The sequence below is a fragment of the Bos javanicus genome, chromosome X (genome assembly GCF_032452875.1).
Source record: "Bos javanicus breed banteng chromosome X, ARS-OSU_banteng_1.0, whole genome shotgun sequence".
NCBI classification, from domain to species: Eukaryota; Metazoa; Chordata; class Mammalia; order Artiodactyla; family Bovidae; genus Bos; species Bos javanicus.
This window is the reverse complement of record NC_083897.1, coordinates 115,243,997-115,264,728: the sequence shown is the minus strand read 5'-3', so window position 1 is coordinate 115,264,728 and position 20,732 is coordinate 115,243,997.

The window sequence follows — 20,732 nt, the reverse complement described above, 5'->3', positions numbered from 1 at the left end:
GAATACTGGAGTGGGTAGCCTACCCCTGCTCCAGGGGATCTTCCCAACCCCGGAATCAAACCAGGGTCTCCTGCATAGCAGGCAGATTCTTTACCAAGTGAACTATGAGGGAAACCCATAGCTTCCCTTATGTGTAATCATGCTGCTGCTGCTGCTAAGTCGCTTCAGTTGTGTCCGACCCTGTACGACCCCATAGATGGCAGCCCACCAGGCTCCTCCGTCCCTGGGATTCTCCAAGCAAGAACACTGGAGTGGGTTGCCATTTCCTTTTCCAATGCATGAAAGTGAAAAGTGAAAGTGAATTCGCTCAGTTGTGTCCGACTCTTAGCGACCCCATGGACTTCAGCCTACCAGGCTCCTCCGTCCATGGGATTTTCCAGGCAAGAGTACTGGAGTGGGGTGCCATTGCCTTCTAGGGTCCTCAAATATGGAAGAAGGAGAGTGTCAGGAGTGATGCAATATGAGAAAGACTGGACTGGCCATTGCTGACTTTGAAGATGGCCATAGTCAAGGAATATGAGCAATCTTGAGAAGCTGGAAAAGGCAAGAAAAAGGATTCTCCCCTGGATTCCCCCAGACGGAGGACAGCCTTGGTAGCACCTTGACTTCTCTTCTATGCCTCCTTCAGGAAATCTTCCCGGCCCAGGGATTGAACCTGTATGTATCTCCTGCATTGGTAGGCAAGTTCTTTACCACTGAGCCCCCGGGAAGCCCCCACCATCACTAAATATAATATGTTTTTAATTTATTATTAATCTTATAAGAGATACATAGCATTTTATTATTTTGATTTACATTTCTTTAATTATGTGCAAGGTTGAGGTAATAATACTTTTGACACTGAGTTACTCTGACAGATAACATGCTCATTTGGAAGTATGACAAATCTGTTTGTGAGAAAATAAGGAATGCTTGTATATAAACTGAATATTAAATTGTAACTGTCGAGTTCTGTCACTTTGAGGAGTCCCATAATCTACCTGGGCCTCAATGTCCTCAATCTCAAAATGAGAAGATTGACCTAGATAATCTCTTAAGAGTATATCTAGTTCCAAGTCTACAAACTGAATTGATAAAAGGAAAAAAGATCAACGGGTATCACAAGTATAAATAATAAATGTCTTAGTCCGTTTGGGCCGCTATAACAAAATACCATAGAATTAGTGGCTTATGAACAAGGAACATTTGTTTCTCACAGTTCTGGAGGCTGAAAAGTCCAGGATCAAAGCACCAGTAGATTCAGTGTCTGGTTAGAGCCTGCTTCCTAGTTTCTAGAGCTGTCTTCTTACTATAACCTAACACAGCAGAAGGGACACAGGAGATCACTGGGCACTTTCATAAGGGCTATCCCCTCATAGCCTGATCTCCCAGAGGCCACACCTCCAAGCACTGTCTCACTGGGGATTTGATTTCAACAAATGAATTTTGGGGGACACAAAATTCAGCTGATAGCAGTAAATACGGAGAAGGCAATGGCATCCCACTCCAGTATTCTTGCCTGGAAAATCCCATGGACGGAGGAGCCTGGTAGGCTGCAGTCCATGGGGTCGCTAAGAGTTGGACACAACTGAGCGACTTCACTTTCACTTTTCACTTTCATGCATTGGAGAAGGAAATGGCAACCCACTCCAGTGTCCTTGCCTGGAGAATCCCAGGGACGGGGGAGCCTGGTGGGCTGCCATCTATGGGGTTGCACAGAGTCAGACACGACTGAAGTGACTTAGCAGCAGCAGCAGTAAATAAACCACAATTTGTAGATGTGGAAAAAAGAAATTGGGGGGCCACGCCACATGGCATTGTGGGGACTTAGTTCCCTGACCCAGGATCAAATGCATGTCCCCTGCATTGGGAGCACAGAGTCTTAACCACTAGACTGCAAGGGATGTCCCCCAAATTCTTAAGATAATAATAATCCACAGCCCCATAGAAGAATTATATTTATCTCTGATTTTTAAACTGTATTTTCATATTTTTATGTTTATACATGGTATAAAATAAAGTTGAACCGAATAATTACATGAGAAGGGAAACCTTCATTTAAAATTATTTGTTACTGAGCAGCAGGGTCCCTTCCAACCCTACTGCTTATACTGTGAATTTTATAAGACTGATATCAATGTCTGTACATTGTTGATTTGTTTTATACAGAATTATGTTATATATTTATTTTCATATATTTATATGGTTCAAACATTTGTCATTTCTAATGGGACTATTAATCTGTTGCCCAAACAGATCACAATGGGCCTAGTAATTTCTACACAGTCGTATTTCAGAAACTTCCAAGTTTTGACTATAATATGAGATGTAAACGTAAATGTCTTTGTAAAAGATGTACTTTTGAAGTACTTCCTTGGAAAAGATTGCCTAAATTCTGTCAGCACTGTATAAGATTAGCATTTTCCCCTACACCCGTGTCAAACAATGACTTGTTTAAATTGATTTATTTTTGTGAATTATAGTTACAATGACACCTTAGAGTTGCTCTAATTCACAAAATTTTAAATTCTTCTGGGAGCTTAACTTTTGAATAATGTCTGAGGGACTTCCCTGGTGGTCTGATGAGTAAGAATCTACTTTCCAATGCAGGGGATGTTGGTTTGATTCCTGGTCAGGGAACTAAGATCCCCCGTACCTCGGAGCAGCGAAGCCCACTCGCCACAACAAAGATGTAGTACAACCAAAAATTAAATAAATAAGTGAATAGATTTGATTACTACATGTATTTCCTCTTATGTAACTGTACATCATATTCTCTGACCCTGCTTGCATTGGAAAGTAGCTATTGCCTTTATAAACCAGTATCTCTTTTACATACATATTTTGGGTCAGAAATTCTTACTCCTGCATATCAAGTACAAATATCTTTCTCACTCAGTTGTTTTCATCTTATTATTCATTGTTGTGGGAAAACTTTTCATTTCTTATTTTATGCATTTTACCATAGATATTTCTGAGTTTAATTATCAAGAAATTATCTCCCCTTCACAATTAATTTAAGATTTATGATTCTATTTTCTTCTAGCTCTGTTCATAGATGGCTGTTTAATATTTAACCAACTAATTTGAAATATATTTAGGATATGTTATAAATATCACTATAAATTAATTTTTCTTCATATTCCTGTCCATTTTCTTCAGCACACTTATTAATGATTCATTTTTATTACTTTGTGTCACTTGACTTGCCATATATTGCTATCTTAAAATGTTATTAGTCTATTTTTTATATCTGTTCTACTTTATAGTTCTGTTTTCTCTACTTAAGATAGCACCAGAAAATTGTGACAATCATTTAAAACTTTGACAGCAAATCCTACAGTTGTCTTTTTTTATATAAAAACATTGGTTAGAATGTTTTTCCATAAAAAGTTTACAGATAATCAAGTTCTGTTAAGTAGTCTGTCGGGAATCACCATATAATCAGTTAACATTTTCTAGTTTACACAGCATTTTTCAAGCAATTAGCTCATTTGAGCTTCATACTAACCCTGAGAGACAGGTCAAATTCCAGACTTGTGACTTAGGAGATGAACACATGTAAGAAATTAGTCCAAAGGTTACTTGGCCAGTAGCTGCTAGAAATGTCTCATATTCCAATATAGAACCGTTTCACCTCCTTATTATCTTGCATCAGAAAACAGTAAAATCCCAATTTTTAATTAATGTTATTCCTTAACTGTCATTTCCTTCAGATCAATTGAAATTCATGATCAATTGAATTGAAATTACCTGGTACAGGGAAAAGCACAAAAATGCTGGCATAGTCATTTATTACTCTTGTGCTCATAAGCAAGGCTTAAAGTCTCTGAGCTCTTTTTTCCCGTCTGTAAAATTGAATACCATTCATTCTACTTTTCAAGATTTCAGTGATGAAATGGTATCACATATATGAAAACCCCAAAGAAATGTTGCCCAGGAGAATCATCAAATTTCTCTGAATCTAATTTGTAATGTAGAAAATGAGGTGTGATCGCCAAGGTTTTATCCAACACAGATATCCCATCATTCAGGGCTATTAATAAGGGAAGCAATTGACATTTAAGGATACAGTATCATTACTAGATAATTGCAGTTTCCACCTTTTACAGAGGGTGGCAGTGCTGATCTCTGTAGAGACCAGGATTTGAGGAAGTACAGCAATCTTTTTAGATTTTACCTATATTACCCCACTTAAATATTATGAATGTATATACACATATACATGTATATGCACATGTATATTTTTAAGTGGAAACTTTGAGTTATAATATAGTAGTATCCTATTAAGAAAAAAAAAGTTCACCATTGAGATGTCATTTGTACTGACGTTAGAATTTCAGTCAGGTGATTTGTGCCACTACCAAGTAATTCTTTACACTTGAATGTTATGACATTCTTGTTGGCTACCATCACCGCTTGCATATCAGTTCTTTAAGTAGGTTAGAGGTCATCCTCCACCACCACCCTTCTTATTACCTGTGTGAAAAGCAGTGCCAACCATTGAAAGCAGAAGAGTCCATGGGAAGAGATTAAAAGGCACTCTGGTCTACCCACTACCAGCATTGGATATTCTATACTTTATTAAGCAGAGTTAGTCTTGGGCTCAGGCCATGAAAGTTATGTCATTTATCCTCCAGCCTCTCCTTGACCTTTTACCCAGTTCTCTCCTTTCAAGAGGAGCTGGATCTGAGAGGCAGAATGTAGAGGAAAGAGCATGACCCTGGCATCAGAAGATCTGTGTTGTCACCCTTACTGCTGCTTTGAATTTGATTGACTCCAGGTTGATCATTTGAACCCTGGGCCTGGTTTCCTCATTTATAAATTTCAGTGACTGATAGCTTATTGAAGGTTGCCAGAAGATGTGACAAATAAGAAAGTTTTATATAATTGATACATTTGGGTTATTAATTTTCTAAGATCTAAATATAAATATTTAATGCACTGCTTCTTACAGAAATTTGTGAATAATCCCAGGGTTTCTGCATATGCTGCCAACTCTGCTTGAATGACTTCTGCCCTTTACCCTCTGCATTCTGACTCCTGAAGGCTGGTTAGCATTCCCTTCTTACAGGATGCATAGTGCTTACTCTCCCTTCTGTTTAATCTTTACCATATATTCAATCCCCGGTCATCTGTTTATATCTTCCTCTAGACAAACTAGAGTCTTTTGAGGGCAGAGACTTTGAGAACAAGCCTCTTTATAGGTCCTGATAAGAGAGGATGGTGCTGAGAAGACTCTTAAGAGTCCCTTGGACTGCAAGGAGATCAAACCAGTCAATGTTAAAGGAAATCAACCCCGAATATTCATTGGAAGGACTGATGCTGAAGCTGAAGCTCCAGTACTTTGGCCACCTGATGCAAAGAGCTGACTCATTAGAAAAGACCTTGATGCTGGGAAAGATTTAAGGGAGGAGGAGGAGGGGGCAGAAGAGAATGAGAGGGCTGGATGGCATCACCCACTCGGTGGGATTAAGTTTTAGCAAACTCCGGGAGATAGTGAAGAACAAGGAAGCCTGGCATGCTGTGGTCCATGGGGACAGGACTTAGTGACTGAACAACAACAATAACTGATAACTAATACAGAGGGCCTTTGACTGTGTGGATCACAATAAACCGTGGAAAATTCTGAAAGAGATGGGAATACCAGACCACCTGACCTGCCTCTTGAGAAACCGATATGCAGGTCAGGAAGCAACAGTTAGAACTGGACTTGGAACAACAGACTGGTTCCAAATAGGAAAAGGAGTACATCAAGGCTGTATATTGTCACCCTGCTTATTTAACTTTTATGCAGAGTACATCATGGGAAACGCTGGACTGGATGAAACACAAGCTGGAATCAAGATTGCTGGGAGAAATATCAATAACCTCAGATATGCAGATGACACCACCCTTATGGCAGAAAGTGAAGAAGAACTAAAGAGCCTCTTGATGAAAGTGAAAGAGGAGAGTGAAAAAGTTGGCTTAAAGCTCAACATTCAGAAAACTAAGATCACGGCATCTGGTCCCATCACTTCATGGCAAATAGATGGGGAAACAGTGTCAGACTTTATTTTTTGGGCTCCAAAATCACTGCAGATGGTGACTGCAGCCATGAAATTAAAAGACACTTACTCCTTGGAAGGAAAGTTATACCCAACCTAGACAGCATATTAAAAAGCAGAGACATTACTTTGCCAACAAAGGTCCATCTAGTCAAGGCTATGGTTTTTCCAGTGGTCATGTATGGATGTGAGAGTTGGACTATAAAGAAAGCTGAGTGCTGAAGAATTGATGCTTTTGAACTGTGGTGTTGGAGAAGACTCTTGAGAGTCCCTTGGACTGCAAGGAGATCCAACCAGTCCATCCTAAAGGAGATCAGTCCTGAATGTTCATTGGAAGGACTGATGTTGAAGCTGAAGCTCCAATACTTTGGCCACCTGATGCGAAGAGCTGACTTATTTGAAAAGACCCTGATGCTGGGAAAGATTGAAGGCAGGAGGAGAAGAGGATGACAGAGGATGAGATGGTTGGACAGCATCACTGACATGAGTTTGGGTAAACTCCGGGAGATGGTGATGGACAGGGAGGCCTGGTGTGCTGCAGTTCATGGGGTCACAAAGAGTCAGACACGACTGAGTGACTGAACTGAACTGCATACAGAAGGAAGGCGAGAGAAATGATGGATAAAACAAGTACAAGTAAAATAATAATAAAAGGCAGACTGTGAGGTGTCCTGTGGGAGCTAAAGTGAGAACAGGTCACATTTGCTTGAGGAATCCACTTCATGGAAGAAGTAGAATTAGAGACAGTAGATATCACAGGGTGAGAATAACTTGATCAGCAAAAGTTAGAAAGACAGCATCCTAGATGGTGAGAACAGCCCAGTCAAAGGCACAGAACAGGGAAAGAGCAGGACATCTTTGAGAAACAGAAAGCATTGGCAGTGGGTAGAGTACAGATGGGGAAGTTGTGGGGAATGAGACTGCAGAAATGAACAGGAGCTTACTCTGAATTCAGAGATAAGGAAGTTTTAAAGAGTTCCCACTACTGCTTGGCCAATGTCCATTTCTTCCCCTAAGGGCTCAAAACAGGCTTCTCCCCCATTTCTCCTAACACATAGTCAGGGCACAGGCTCTTTCCGCCATTAGGAACTCGCTTGTATTGGGAGCCTCTTCTGGGCCTATCAGAGTGAACCCTGACTAATGATTTCTGGTTTTTATTGCCTCGTCTTCCTACCACCTGTTTACACCTCCTGGGTCTTCTGACTTTGTTACCCTAATTTCTGTTCCTTAAAAAATCAGAACCAACTACATGGACATAGGCCTGCTCTGATTTTTATCATTTTAAACAGTCATGTGATTTACCACACAATCCACACATGACAAGTAAGAAACAGATAAGGTGGAACATGATACCTGCCAAATGAATCATTTAGACAAGCTGTATAGCAGGCTGGGCACTGGAGGCAGAGGGTTTACAAGACAGAAAAAACATTGTGAGCTAGCAGAATTAGTCTATTTTTTTTTTCCTTGCCAGGCCCTCGGGACTTCAATAACTTTTCATCTCTGGCGCTAGCCAAGCCTGACCAAAGTAAACCTTCTGGGGTCTGAAGTGCATGCTCAGTAGCTCAATTGTGTCTTTGCAACTCTTTGCAACCCCATGGTCTGTAGCCAGCCAGGCTCTCCTGTCCATGGATTTTACAGGCAAGGATACTGGAGTGGGTTGCTGTTTCCTTCTTCAGGGAATCTTCCCGGACCAGGGATCCAACCCATATCTGCTGCATTGGCAGGCAGATTCTTTACCACTGAGTCACCTGGGAAGCCTAGGGCCAAAGTAGTCTTGTGCTATTAGCCTTGGGCCAGTGCTTGCTGTCATGCTGCCACTTCACCTCTGACCTCTTCTGTATCAGTCAGCTATATGACTGTATATATCTGTGTTGCTTTCCTGATGTGCACAGCAGTTTTCTCATTCCAGGGAAAAGGGCTCCACCCTGAACAACTTGGCTGGCCCTCTCCAGTAGGGTCATGCCGTGGCCTGCAGAGCTGCTAAGTCACGTCAGTCGTGTCCAACTCTGTGTGACCCCATAGACGGCAGCCCACCAGGCTCCCCCGTCCCTGGGATTCTCCAGGCAAGAACACTGGAGTGGGTTGCCATTTCCTTTTCCAATGCATGAAAGTGAAAAGTGAAAGTGAAGTCGCTCAGTCGTGTCCGACTCTTCATGACCCCATGGACTGCAGCCTACCAGGCTCCTCTGCCCATGGGATTTTCCAGGCAAGAGTACTGGAGTGGGGTGCCATTGCCTTCTCTGAGATTGCAACTATGGTACCACATTGGATCTCCTGGAATAATAGTATTTATCCAGAGTAAGCCCATATCTACCGTGTCCCTTTAAACTGTGTCATTTTGACTGCTAATAATTTTAGAAGCCATTCCGATAGACTAGTTCCTCTAACCCCTGGACCTGTGTCTTCCCGCTCTTCACTATTAGTCACCACCACTGCCATCTCTGCTAGTCCAATGATGAACATCTCAAAGGTGTGGAAAGGGGAAGCTGTATCCGATTGCATTGCTGACTCCAGTTCTTCAGCCCTCCCTGCAAACAGACACTTGTCATGGTCTCATCATGAATGGAGTGGATTTCCCTGCCCCTTGACCTTGGGCTTGGTCATGTAACTTGCTTTGATAAATGATATCTGGATGGAAGTACCAGTGTGACAGTTTTGAGCCTAGCCTTAATAAGCCTTGCACATTTCCATTTGTTCTGCACTTTTGCCCTCTCCAGGAGATAAACATGCCTCAGAACAAGCTATCTCACTGAAGCAAAGAAGGAAAGAGTATATGTGGAGTAGAGCCTATCTAATATACAACCAGGCTTTCCAGGTGGCGCTAGTGGTATAGAACCTGCCTGCAAATGCTGGAGACACAAGAGACGCAGGTTTGATCCCTGGGTTGGTAAGATTCCCCTGAAGAAGGGCATGGTAACCCACTCCAGTATTCTTGCCTGGAGAATTGTATGGACAGAGAAACCCACAGGCTACAGTCCGTAGGGTTGCAAAAACTTGGACGTGACTGAAACAACTTTGCACACACAATACACAACCAGCAGTGCAAAAAAGGGCCACCCAGGCTACCACAGCAGGGGCACGTAGCCCAGCCCAGCCTAGATCAGCAGAACTCAAGTCAACCAGTAGATGCACAAGAGTTCTTGCCCAACCTATCTGTCCCATGTCACCACTGTGACTAGATCAGGGTGATCACTTGGTTAACGGGAAGCTGACTCATAAGCAGAAGGCAAATGAATTGAGTCAATTAAAAAATAATTTTTTAGTTGTGCTGGCTCTTTGTTGCTACTCATAGGATTTCTCTAGTTGTGACAAGCAGGGCCTGTTCTCCAGTTGTGGTCCACTGGCTTCTCATTGTGGTGGCTTGGCTTGCTGTGGAGCATGGGCTCTAAGGCATGTGGGCTCAGTAGTTGTGGTTCCCAAGCTCTAAAAGGCAGGCTCAGTAGTTGTGGCACATGGGTTTAGTTGATCCTCAGCATGTGGGATCTTCCCAGACCAGGGATCGAACCTGTGTCCCCTGCACTGGCAGGTGGATTCTTAACCACTGGACCACCAGAGAAGTTCAGGGTCAATTAAATTTTTGAGAGTTTGTAGAAGATTGCAATGAGTAAGCAATAGAGGGACTTCCCTGGTGGTCCAGTGATTAAGACTTTGCCTTTCAGTGCAGGGGTGTGCAGGTTTGATCCCTGGATGGGGAACTAAGATCCCACATGCCTAGTGGCCAAAAATCCAAAACATAAAACAGAAGCAATATTGTAACAAATTCAATAAACACTTTTAAAATGGTCCACATCAAAAGAAATCTTAAAAAAAAAAAAAAAAAGCAATGGAGTCTTCTATACGTGGAGACTGAGGTGTCATTTGGAGCCCTGTACCACTTGATGAATAAACAGAGAAAGCTGATCTTTAAGTAGGAAAACAGAGCAGATGCTCAAAGAGTTTCAGAGAAGAGTCACATAGAGGCCAAAAAAATGAAAATTAGAGTAGACTCAGTTCTCAGAGGCTTCTCGTCACCAGCAAACATAAGGCCTGATTGAGCTGCAGGTCTTGTGTATAAGAAGTTGTCTGTTTTGTCATTAAAACCATCACTTAATCTCCCACTTAGCATATTCACGTGCGCACCTGTGCACACACTCACACATATATACACACAGAGTTTTATTTTTAGCTAACTTAAGTGGATTTTGTTCCTTGGAACTAAAGAACCGGACTAAGATATTGTCCAAAATGGAAAAAGAGGAAAGGCGAATAACAAGTTATGTGATCGGTATTCCCTCACATGATAGAAAATCAAACTGATTGAGACTGTGTGTCACATAGCTTTTGTTGCAAAACAAACTATCTTGAAATTTAGGGGCTAAGAATAACAAAATATTTTAGTTAGCTCACAGTTCTGTGGATTATTTGTGATGACTGGGACATTTGTGATGGCTCTTGTGGTCTAGGCTGGCTGGGCTGTGGCTGGACATTCTGGGATAGCCTCATTCACATCCCTGGTGATTGTTAGGCCGGTTTTTCTTTTCCCTTTTTTTTTTTTTTTTTGCTTTTTGGCTGCACCACATGACATGTGAAATCATAGTTCTCTGACCAGGGATTGAACCTGTGCCCCCTTCATTGGAAGCATGGAGTCTTAACCACTTGACCACCAGAGCAAAGGAGCCCTGGCCCAAATGAAGAAGCTTGTTTTAAGTGTCCATTCGTCACAGTGCCTATTGCTCCCTTAGCCAAAGCAAGTCACCTGGTCAAGTGTAGATCTAGGGTGATGGAGACTAAGCAAGGGCTTGGAGACAGGGAGGAGTGAACACATTGGAAGCCATTATTGCAGCACACACAACAGGCTACAGTGGGCAGGGAAGGAGAAGGGACTACTGCTAAAGAAGGGCCTGTGAGCAAGGGCCAAAGGCCAGGAAAATGGAATTTTTAAAGGGGTGAGTCTAAGAAAACCTCCAACTTGCTACAACTTGTCCTGCATAACAAGACTTTAACTCAGAGACTTGTGTGACTCTAAAGCCACAGAAACACTCATCTAAGTAGCTATGAAAAAAAAAAAAAATGTAGAGACTTCCCTGGAGATCCAGTGGTTAAGTTCCATGCTTCTATTGCAGGGGGCACAAGTTTCTTCCCTGGTCAGGGAACTAAGATCCCACAAGGCATGGCCAAAAAAAGAAAAAGAAATCTTGCCATGTGTGATAACCTGAATGGATCTTGAGGGCATTATCCTAAGTGAAATAAGTAAGACAGAGAAAGACAAATACCACATGATGTCACTCACTTGTGATATCTGTAAAACAGAACAGAAACAAAACAAAACTCATGGATGTGGAGAACAGCATGGTGGTTGCCAGGAGTGAGGAAGGTTTGGGGGTGGGTGAAATGTGTAAAGGGGGTCTCAGGTACAGACTGCCAGTTGTAAAAAGCATAGGTCATGGGGATGGTGAGAAGCATGGTGACAACAGTCAGTGGCACTGTTCTGCGTGTTTGAAGGTTTCCAGGAGCCTGGATCTTGAAAGTTCTCATCACAAGAAAAGCATTATTTTAGTAACTTTTTATGGTGATGGATGGTGACTAGACTTACTGTGGTGATCATGTTACAGTGTCTGCAGGTGTCGAATCATTGTGTTATACACTTGAAACTAATATGTTGCCAGTTATACCTCCATTTTTTCAAAAAAGAAAGAAAAATAGTTATAAAATATACAAGTATCTGAGTATTTTCACTCTGATTGGAATCTATGATCTGCCTTTTCTTCTTTAGAAGAAAAGAGTATCAGTAGAATTAAACGGGGAAAATCAAAAGATTGAAAATAGTCTTTCCTGAATGCAGGCCATGTCACAAGCTCTCTTATATTTGTTAGCAGAGAAGGCTCCCACATAATAAACACAATTATAGGAGGAAAAGCTATTCTACTGCAAAACACTTCACTGAGGGTACTGAAGAAGGCACCAGACCCTCACTTGAAATGGGGCTTGTTCCTTTAAACTTTGTAACCACGTAGCTGTGAATCATGAGTTCGAAGTGGTCACTCTGTTCTCTATTTCTGAACACATATGCCAGTCTGGGTGTCCCTATCTGTGAGATTTTGTTGACTGGCAATGTCTAAAGGAAGAAGCAATTTGGACTCCGTCACCTGCAGAATAGGCAGGCATTTCAAAGGATCTGGACATTGGCATTACATCAAAGAAGATTCTCTTTAATGGGCAGAGATGTTCTATCTCCTCGTCCAAAAGAAGACGAAGTCCTGAACTGAGAAACTGATGGTTTTCTCATTGTACAAATACTAATTTACAGATAGAAGTTATCTTCCCTTTAACCAGGTTCCTCTTGCTAGATTGCCTAACCAAAGATTGTGACATCACCATCATTTCCAGGCAGCCAGACATAAACTACAAAGAAAGAATTTCCATTTGTGGACTTTAGTGTCATGAACCAGCAACCGGGGGAAAGGGCATAAAGGGGAGAGGGGAGGTTGAGGTATATTTGAAAATGGAAGTACAAAATATTCTTGAAATTCTCCTGAACAGCAAGGATTTAGGGACCAACTGTTCTTAAAAGAAGGGAAAAAACCCTCTGTCCTCCAGAATTTAGTGATTCCATCTTGTGCCAGTTTTCACAAAATATTTAAAATAGTCTTAGCTTTTTTTTAAAAAAAAGTATTAAATTCATAAGCTTATTAAAATACATGGAAAAGGAAATAGCAACCCACTCCAGTATTCTTGCCTGGGAAATCCCATGGACAGAGGAGCCTGGCAGGCTACAGCCCATGGGGTTGCAAAAGACTCAGACACAATTTAGCGACTGAACAACAGCATTAAAATACAACTAAAAGGAATTCTAAAAAATTCATTTTATCATAAGCAAGAAAATACACCAGTGCAAGCAATGTGGTCAAAAGTAAAGGAGATTGAAGGAATTCCCTGACAGTCCAGTGGTTAGGACTCCGAGCTTCCACTGCAGGGGCATGGGTTCAATCCTTGGTTGGGTAACTAAGATCCCACAAGCTATGTGGTACAGCAATAAATAAAGTAATAAAGGAGGTCAAGACCAGAGAATCAAAATGGCAATGGGAGGGAAAAAGTGATTTTTCAAACAAAGTAATAAATGCCCAGTAATGTACAGTCAGCTGAGGAGGATAAGTAGGGACAGAACCATCCATATCTATTAGAAGTATTTCTAGTTTCTTTAAAAGAGATTTTTTTAGAGCAGTTTTGAATTAACAACAAAATTGAACAGGAAGGATAGAGAATTCCTATATGGCCACTGTCCCATACCCACAGCCTCCCCCATTATCAACATCCACTACCAGAGTGCTACATTTGTTACAACTGATGAACCTACATTGGCCCATCATTATCACCCACAGTCCATAGTTTATAGTAGGGTTTGCTCTTAATGTTTACATTCTGTGGGTAGTGGTCATGTATGGATGTGAGAGTTGGACTGTGAAGAAAGCTGAGTGCTGAAGAATTGATGCTTTTGAACTGTGGTATTGGAGAAGACTCTTGAGAGTCCTTTGGACTGCAAGGAGATCCAACCAGTCCATTCTGAAGGAGATAAGCCCTGGGATTTCTTTGGAGGCAATGATGCTGAAGCTGAAACTCCAGTACTTTAGCCACCTCATGTGAAGAGTTGACTCACTGGAAAAGACTCTGATTCTGGGAGGGATTGGGGGCAGGAGGAGAAGGGGACGACAGAGGATGAGATGGTTGGATTGCATCACTGACTCAATGGACGTGAGTCTGAGTGAACTCCGGGAGTTGGTGATGGACAGGGAGGCCTGGCGTGCTACGATTCGTGGGGTCACAAAGAGTCGGACATGACTGAGCGACTGAACTGAACTGACTGATAATGACATGTATCTACCATTATAGTATCAATACAGAGTAGTTACACCAACCTAAAAATCTTCTGTACTCTACCTATTCATCCCCACACATCTCCACCCCACCCGCCCCTGGCCAGCACTGATCTTTTTACTGTCTCCATAGTTTTGCCTTTTCCAGATTGTCCTATACTTGAAATCATATTGCTTGCTCTCACTTAGCAATGTCCATTTATGATCCTTCCATGTCTCTTCATGGCTTGATAGCTCATTTCTTTTTTAGCACTGAATAATATTCTCTTGTCTGCATGTACCATAGTTCACTTATCCATTCACCTACCGAAGGACATCTTGATGGCTTCCAAGTTTTGGCAGTTATGAATAAAACTGCTATAAACACCTGCTGCAGGTTTTTGTGTAGATACAAGTTTTCGGCTCTTCTGGGTAAATACTAAGGAGTACAATTGCTGAGTCCAGTGGTAAGAGTATGTTTAGTTTTGTAAGAAACTGCCATTCTGTCTTCCAAAGTGGCTATGCTATTTTGCATTCCCACCAGCAGTGAATGAGAGTTCCCACTGCCCCACATCCTCACCAGCATCCAGTGTTTCTGTGCAGTTTTTAATTACTCATTCTATAACATAGAGAGATTGGTGATAGAGATGAAGACTTTGGTTTTGTGTAGTGGTGAGAAATGGGGCCTTGGGAGAATGGAGAACAAAAAGTATGGTAGAATGACTCTGAAAAGAGGCCACAATTTTTTTTCAGTGATTACTCATTTATATACATAATGTTTATATGTTTGCAGTATTTTGGGAAAATAGTACTATTGTTTCCTTGTAGGTTGGCTTATACTCTGAGTTCTTTTTTCATGAATAGTAATAAATTCATTGGAGAAGGGAATAGCAACCTACTCCAGTATTCTCGCCTGGAGAATCCCATGGACAGAGGAGCCTGATGGGCTTTAGTCCATGGGGTCACAAAGAGTTGGACATGACTGAGCACACACACATAAGACACACATGTGCATCTCAGTACTTGGTAACCAACCTCATATGTTTGAGTGACTTTGGACAAGCAACTTAGATTCTTGCCTTTATTTTCTCCTACTCTAATAAGTTCAGTTGAGCTAGATAATCTGAAAAGATATTTCCAATCTTTTAATTAAAAAAAGAAATCCAGGGACTTCCATGGTGGTCCAGTAGTTAAGACTCCTTGCTTATAATGCAGGGGGTATGGGAATCCCTGGTCAGGGAACAAGGATTCCACATGCCAAGGGGTGAGGCCAAAAAAAATTTAAATACATACATATGTCTCTTTTCATATAAATTTCCTGAAAGACGCAGATGACTTTAGTGGAATATTTCAAAAATAGAGTTTCCCATTAAACTAACAATGAATATACTTCAATTAACATCATTGTTCCTCCTTTCTTACATGCCCTTACTGAGTGATAAATGAGGTTTTCCTCCGTTTTTTCCCCTAGTCAAGTTTAAATAGGGAGCTTAGACAAACAAACTGTAAAATTACCTTTTCTTTTTAAGAGCACACATTTTTGTCAAAGAATCAGCAAATGAATGATTGTAATCTCACTGAGACTGGTGAATTCCTTCATCCAAACATGTAGTCCCATGCCTACTATGGGACTTTTCAGAAAGGCACTAAAGCAATTTTCTTTTCTTTGTTTGATAGGAATGTGTGAATGGAGCACTTGAAAAGCCATTGCCCCATGATCATAAATGTAATGGATAATTTCTAATCATAATTGAACACAATATTGAACATAATTGTGATTACACTGACTTCCCTTTTTTAAAATTAATTTTTATTGGGGTGCTGCTGTTTTACAATGTTATGTTAGTATCTACTGTAGAACAAAGTGAATCAGCCATACATATACATATAACCACTCTTTTTTGGATTTCCTTCCCATTTAGTTCACTACAGAGCACTGAGTAGCATTCCCTGTGCTATACAGTAGGTCCTCATTAGTTATCTATTTTATACATAGTATCAATAGTGGATATATGCCACTGAGCTAATTTTTGTCATTATTCATATTTTTTCCATCTTTATATCAGTTTAGTTCCGTCACTCAGTCATGTCTGACACTTTGTGACCCCATGAACTGCAGCACGCCAGGCTTCCCTGTCCATCACCAACTCCTGGAGCTTGCTCAAACTCATGTCCATCGAGTCAGTGATGCTGTCCAACCATCTCATCCTCTGTCATCCCCTTCTCCTCCTGCCTTCAGCCTTTCCCAGCATCAGGTCTTCTCCAATGAGTCAGTTCTTTGCATCAGGTGGCCAAAGTATTGGAGTTTCAGCTTCAGCATCAGTCGTTCCAATGAATATTCAGGACTGATTTCCTTGAGGATTGACTGGTTTGATCTCCTTGCAGTCCAGGGGACTCTCAAGAGTCTTCTCCAATACCACAGTTCAAAAGCATCAATTCTTCAGTGTTCAGCCTTCTTTATGATCCAACTCTCACATCCATACATGACCACTGGAAAAACCATAGCTTTGACTAGATGGACCTTTGTTGGAAAAGTAAGGTCTCTTCTTTTTAATATGCTGTCTAGGTTGGTCATAGCTTTTCTCTCAAGGAGCAATCGTCTTTTAATTTAATGGCTGCAGTCACCATCTGCAGTAATTCTGGAGCTCCCCAAAAATAAAGTCTGTCACTGTTTCCATTGTTTCCCCATCTATTTGCCATGAAGTGATGGGATTGGATGCCATGATCTTAGTTTTCTGAATGTTGAGTTTTAAGCCAACTTTTTTACTCTCCTCTTTCACTTTCATCAAGAGGCTCTTTAGTTCTTCTTCACTTTCTGCCATAAGGGTGGTGTCATCTGCATATCTGAGGTTATTGAGATTTCTCCCGGCAATCTTTTTTTTTTTTTTAATTTAATAATATTAATATTTTAATTTTTTATTTAACTTTACAATATTGTATTGGTTTTGCCATATATCAAAATGAATCTGCCACAGGTATACATGTGTTCCCCATCCTGAACCCTCCTCCCTCCTCCCTCCCCATACCATCTCCCAGCAATCTTGATTCCAGCTTGTGCTTCTTCCAGCCCAGCATTTCCCATGATGTACTATGCATATAAGTTGAATAAGCAGGGTGACAATATACAGCCTTGATGTACTCCTTTTCCTATTTGGAACCAGTCTGTTGTTCCAAGTCCAGTTCTAACTGTTGCTTCCTGACCTGCATACAGGTTTCTCAGGAGGCAGGTCAGGTGGTCAGGTATTCCTATCTCTTTAAGCATTTTCCACATGGAAAATTCCATCTTTATATATAGTAACCAAAAGCAGAAAATAAAAAGGAGCATACATCTTTGTCTTCTGTTAGCCACTGGAGGCCTGGAGGTGAGCATATGCAGAGGGAAAGGCAAACAAGCACACGAAAGAGAAAGCATGAGGGATATAAGAGAATGTGAGCCTAGAGAGCCAAACAGATGCTAGGAGAAGGAAATCAAAGCAAGCAAAGTGTCACGGTCCCACCTTAAGCACCACTTGCATTTAACAGATCGAACCAAGGCTTCAAAGGCATTCCAGGTATCACCCTTGCCCAGAACCTTATCAGGAACAGGTTTTCAATTGAAAGCTTCTCAACTTACATTAGTTCAAAGGTTTTAGAAGACGAGAAAGCTTCTGGATGCTCATACTTTGACTTTTCCAAAAGAGCCAGTATCTCTGTTGTAACCAAATATGACCAAGAATTAAATTCTGTGAGGAATAGAGATGACATCAAAATGTACTCATCATATCATTTCTCTGGTGCTCTAAAATCAAGTGCCTAAAAACAGCAACCATTTATTATCTCTCATAACTCTCTATGAATGAGTTAGACATAGCTGGTTTTCTTGCTCTGGGTGATATTGGCTAAAGTCACTCATTCAGCTTGGTCCCTCATTTAGCAGCTGCAATCAGCTGGGACCTCTGCTGCGGCTGATATATCCAAGATGGTTTCATTCATGTATCTGGAAGCTGGTGTTGGTCAACAAAAAATGCCATAGTTTACCTTCACATGGCTTCTCATTGGCTAGCAAGTTAGTTTGGTTTTCTTAACAGTATGGTGGCTCAGTTTCAAGAGGGCATATGTTTCTTGTACAAAGACTTATTCAAGTCTCTGCCTGCATCATATTTTCTAACATCCCATTAATCATGAAAGTCACATGGCCCAAGCCCAGTGTCCTGTGTACCTATGAAGGGACAGAAGTGAGTTGTGACTAATTTGGGTAAGTGAGAGTAGAATAGTTACAGGAGATGGAAATGTCTATAAAGTAGTGGTTAGGTTTTGTCTGCTTATCAAGGGAAATGTTACCATTTTATACCAAAAACATTAATATGGGCAGCCTCTGACACAATGTATTCCAAAACACAAGTCTATATTTTGATATGCTTTTTTACAGCTTAGACTTTGTACATACTGCCCATCACACCTATGACAGTTGTAGGCCTTTATTTGTATCCAGCAGCAAAGTCTATAACAAAACTTTAAAATAGCCACCCTCCTCCTCCGCCAAAATGTGGGAAGGTACAACACAAGGACATTATTATCAAAAGGCACAATTCATTAGGAGCCACTTATATAACAGTCTATCATATTGATAGATTCACTCATTCATTCAACAGTCACTTATAGAACACCCACACCCTAGGGATATAATAATGATCAGGAGAAAATCCTTTGAGGGGTCAGGAATCTGCATCCTTAATAAGTGCCCTAGGTGATTCTGACACAGACTAATGTTTGAGAATCTCTGCCTCTGACCTTTACTACCAGTATTCTAAGTGGATTATTTGATTGTTAACAGAGAACTAAGATTTGGGACAAAGGAGTTCTATACAAGTCAGAAGACAAATTTCTCATATCTCACAGTTTTGCCAGATCCCAGAAAAATAGATATTCTAGCATATGCATGGCACAGTGGCTCTCAAAGTGTGGTCCTTGTACCATAGGAGCATCACCTGGGAACTTGTTAGAAATGCAGATTTTCATTTGCTGTCTCATACAGGGTTATTGTTACCATCTTTCTAAATTCCATATATATGTGTTAGTATACTGTATTGGTGTTTTTCTTTCTGGCTTACTTCACTCTGTATAATAGGTTCCAGTTTTATCCACCTCATTAGAACTGATTCAAATGTATTCTTTTTAATGGCTGAGTAATACTCCATTGTGTATATGTAACCCTGTGTACGAGACAGCAAAAGAGACACCGATGTATAGATCAGTCTTATGGACTCTGTGGGAGAGGGAGAGGGTGGGGAGATTTGGGAGAATAGCATTGAAACATGTATAATATCATGTATGAAACGAGTCACCAGTCCAGGTTCGATGCACGGTACTGGATGCTTGGGGCTGGTGCACTGGGACGACCCAGAGGGAGGGGAGGGGAGGGAGGAGGGTTCAGGATGGGGAACGTGGGTATACCTGTGGCGGATTCATTTCGATATTTGGCAAAACTAATACAATATTGTAAAGTTTAAAAATAAAATAAAATTAAAAAAAAAAAAGAAATGCAGATTTTCAGACCTCATCTACTAAACCAGGAATTCTGGGGTTATGGGCCCAGGTTTTAACAAGTCCTCTATATCAGGGATCCCCAACCTCTGGGATCTAATGCCTGATGATCTGAGGTGGAGCTGATGTAATAATAAAAGAAAGAAAGTGCACAATAAATGTAATGGGCTTGAATCATCCTGAAACCAAACCCCATCCCCGTCTGTGGAAAAATTACCATTCGTGAAACCAGTCCCTGGTGCCAGAAAGGCTGGGGACCGCTGCTAGGTGGTTCTAATGTAGGTAAAGTTTGAGAATGATCACCATATCTATTATAACTGTAACATTGCATTAAATGATATATAATGCTAGGGGTTTGTTGTTGTTCAGTCACTCAGTTTTGTCCGGCTCTTTGTGACCCTATGGACTGCAGTATGCCAGGCTTCCCTGTCCTTCACTATCTCCTGGAGTTTGCTCAGACTCACATGCATTGAGTCGATGATGCCATCCAACCATCCACTGTCTGTCACCCCCTTCTCCTCCTGCCCTCAATCTTTCCCAGCATCAGGGTCTTTTCCAATGAGTCAACTCTTCAAATCAGGTAGCCAAAGTATTGGAACTTCAACATCAGTCCTTCTAATGAATATTCAGGGTTGATTTCCTTTAAGATGACTGGTTTGATCTCCTTGCTATCCAAGGAACTTTCAGGAGTCTTCTCCAGCATCACAGTTCGAAAGCATCAATTCTTCAATGTTCAGCCTTCTTTATGGTCCAACTCTCCCATCCATACATGACTACTGGAAAAAAACACGGCTTTGACTATATGGACCTTTGTCGGCAAAGTGATGTTATACTTAGATTGTTAACATGCCTGCGAGGAGATTGTTCAGTTCACATAGCAAGAGGGGAAGGCCCTCAATCTGGCTGTTATTATCAAGTATATTTAAATTTTGAATCTATCTTTAACTTCCTCTGCTACCTTGGGCACAGCACTTCGTGTATCTGCCTAAATCGTTCCGGTCCCATAAAATATAGAAGGACTGCTCCTATTAATTATAATCCTTTCCAGCACTAACTTTCCAGGTTATACTTATTTTTTTGTATCTCTGTCTATCCATATCCAAGTAATCATTAGAATAAAACCAGGAGAGATTAAGGAAAAGCTAACTTTCCAAACAGACTAGACTGTTTGTCTAGAATGTCCAAAATCATTTTGGACAACTGATTTTGAATAAAGACCTGATCAAAGAGGCAGTGAGAAACAAACAAAAAAATAGACTAGAAAAATAAGTCGGGCAAATATGAAAAGACCAAGAAGTGTTACTGGACAAAAAGAAAAAAGTTCTCTAAGGAAATGTGGCCTTTCTGCTTA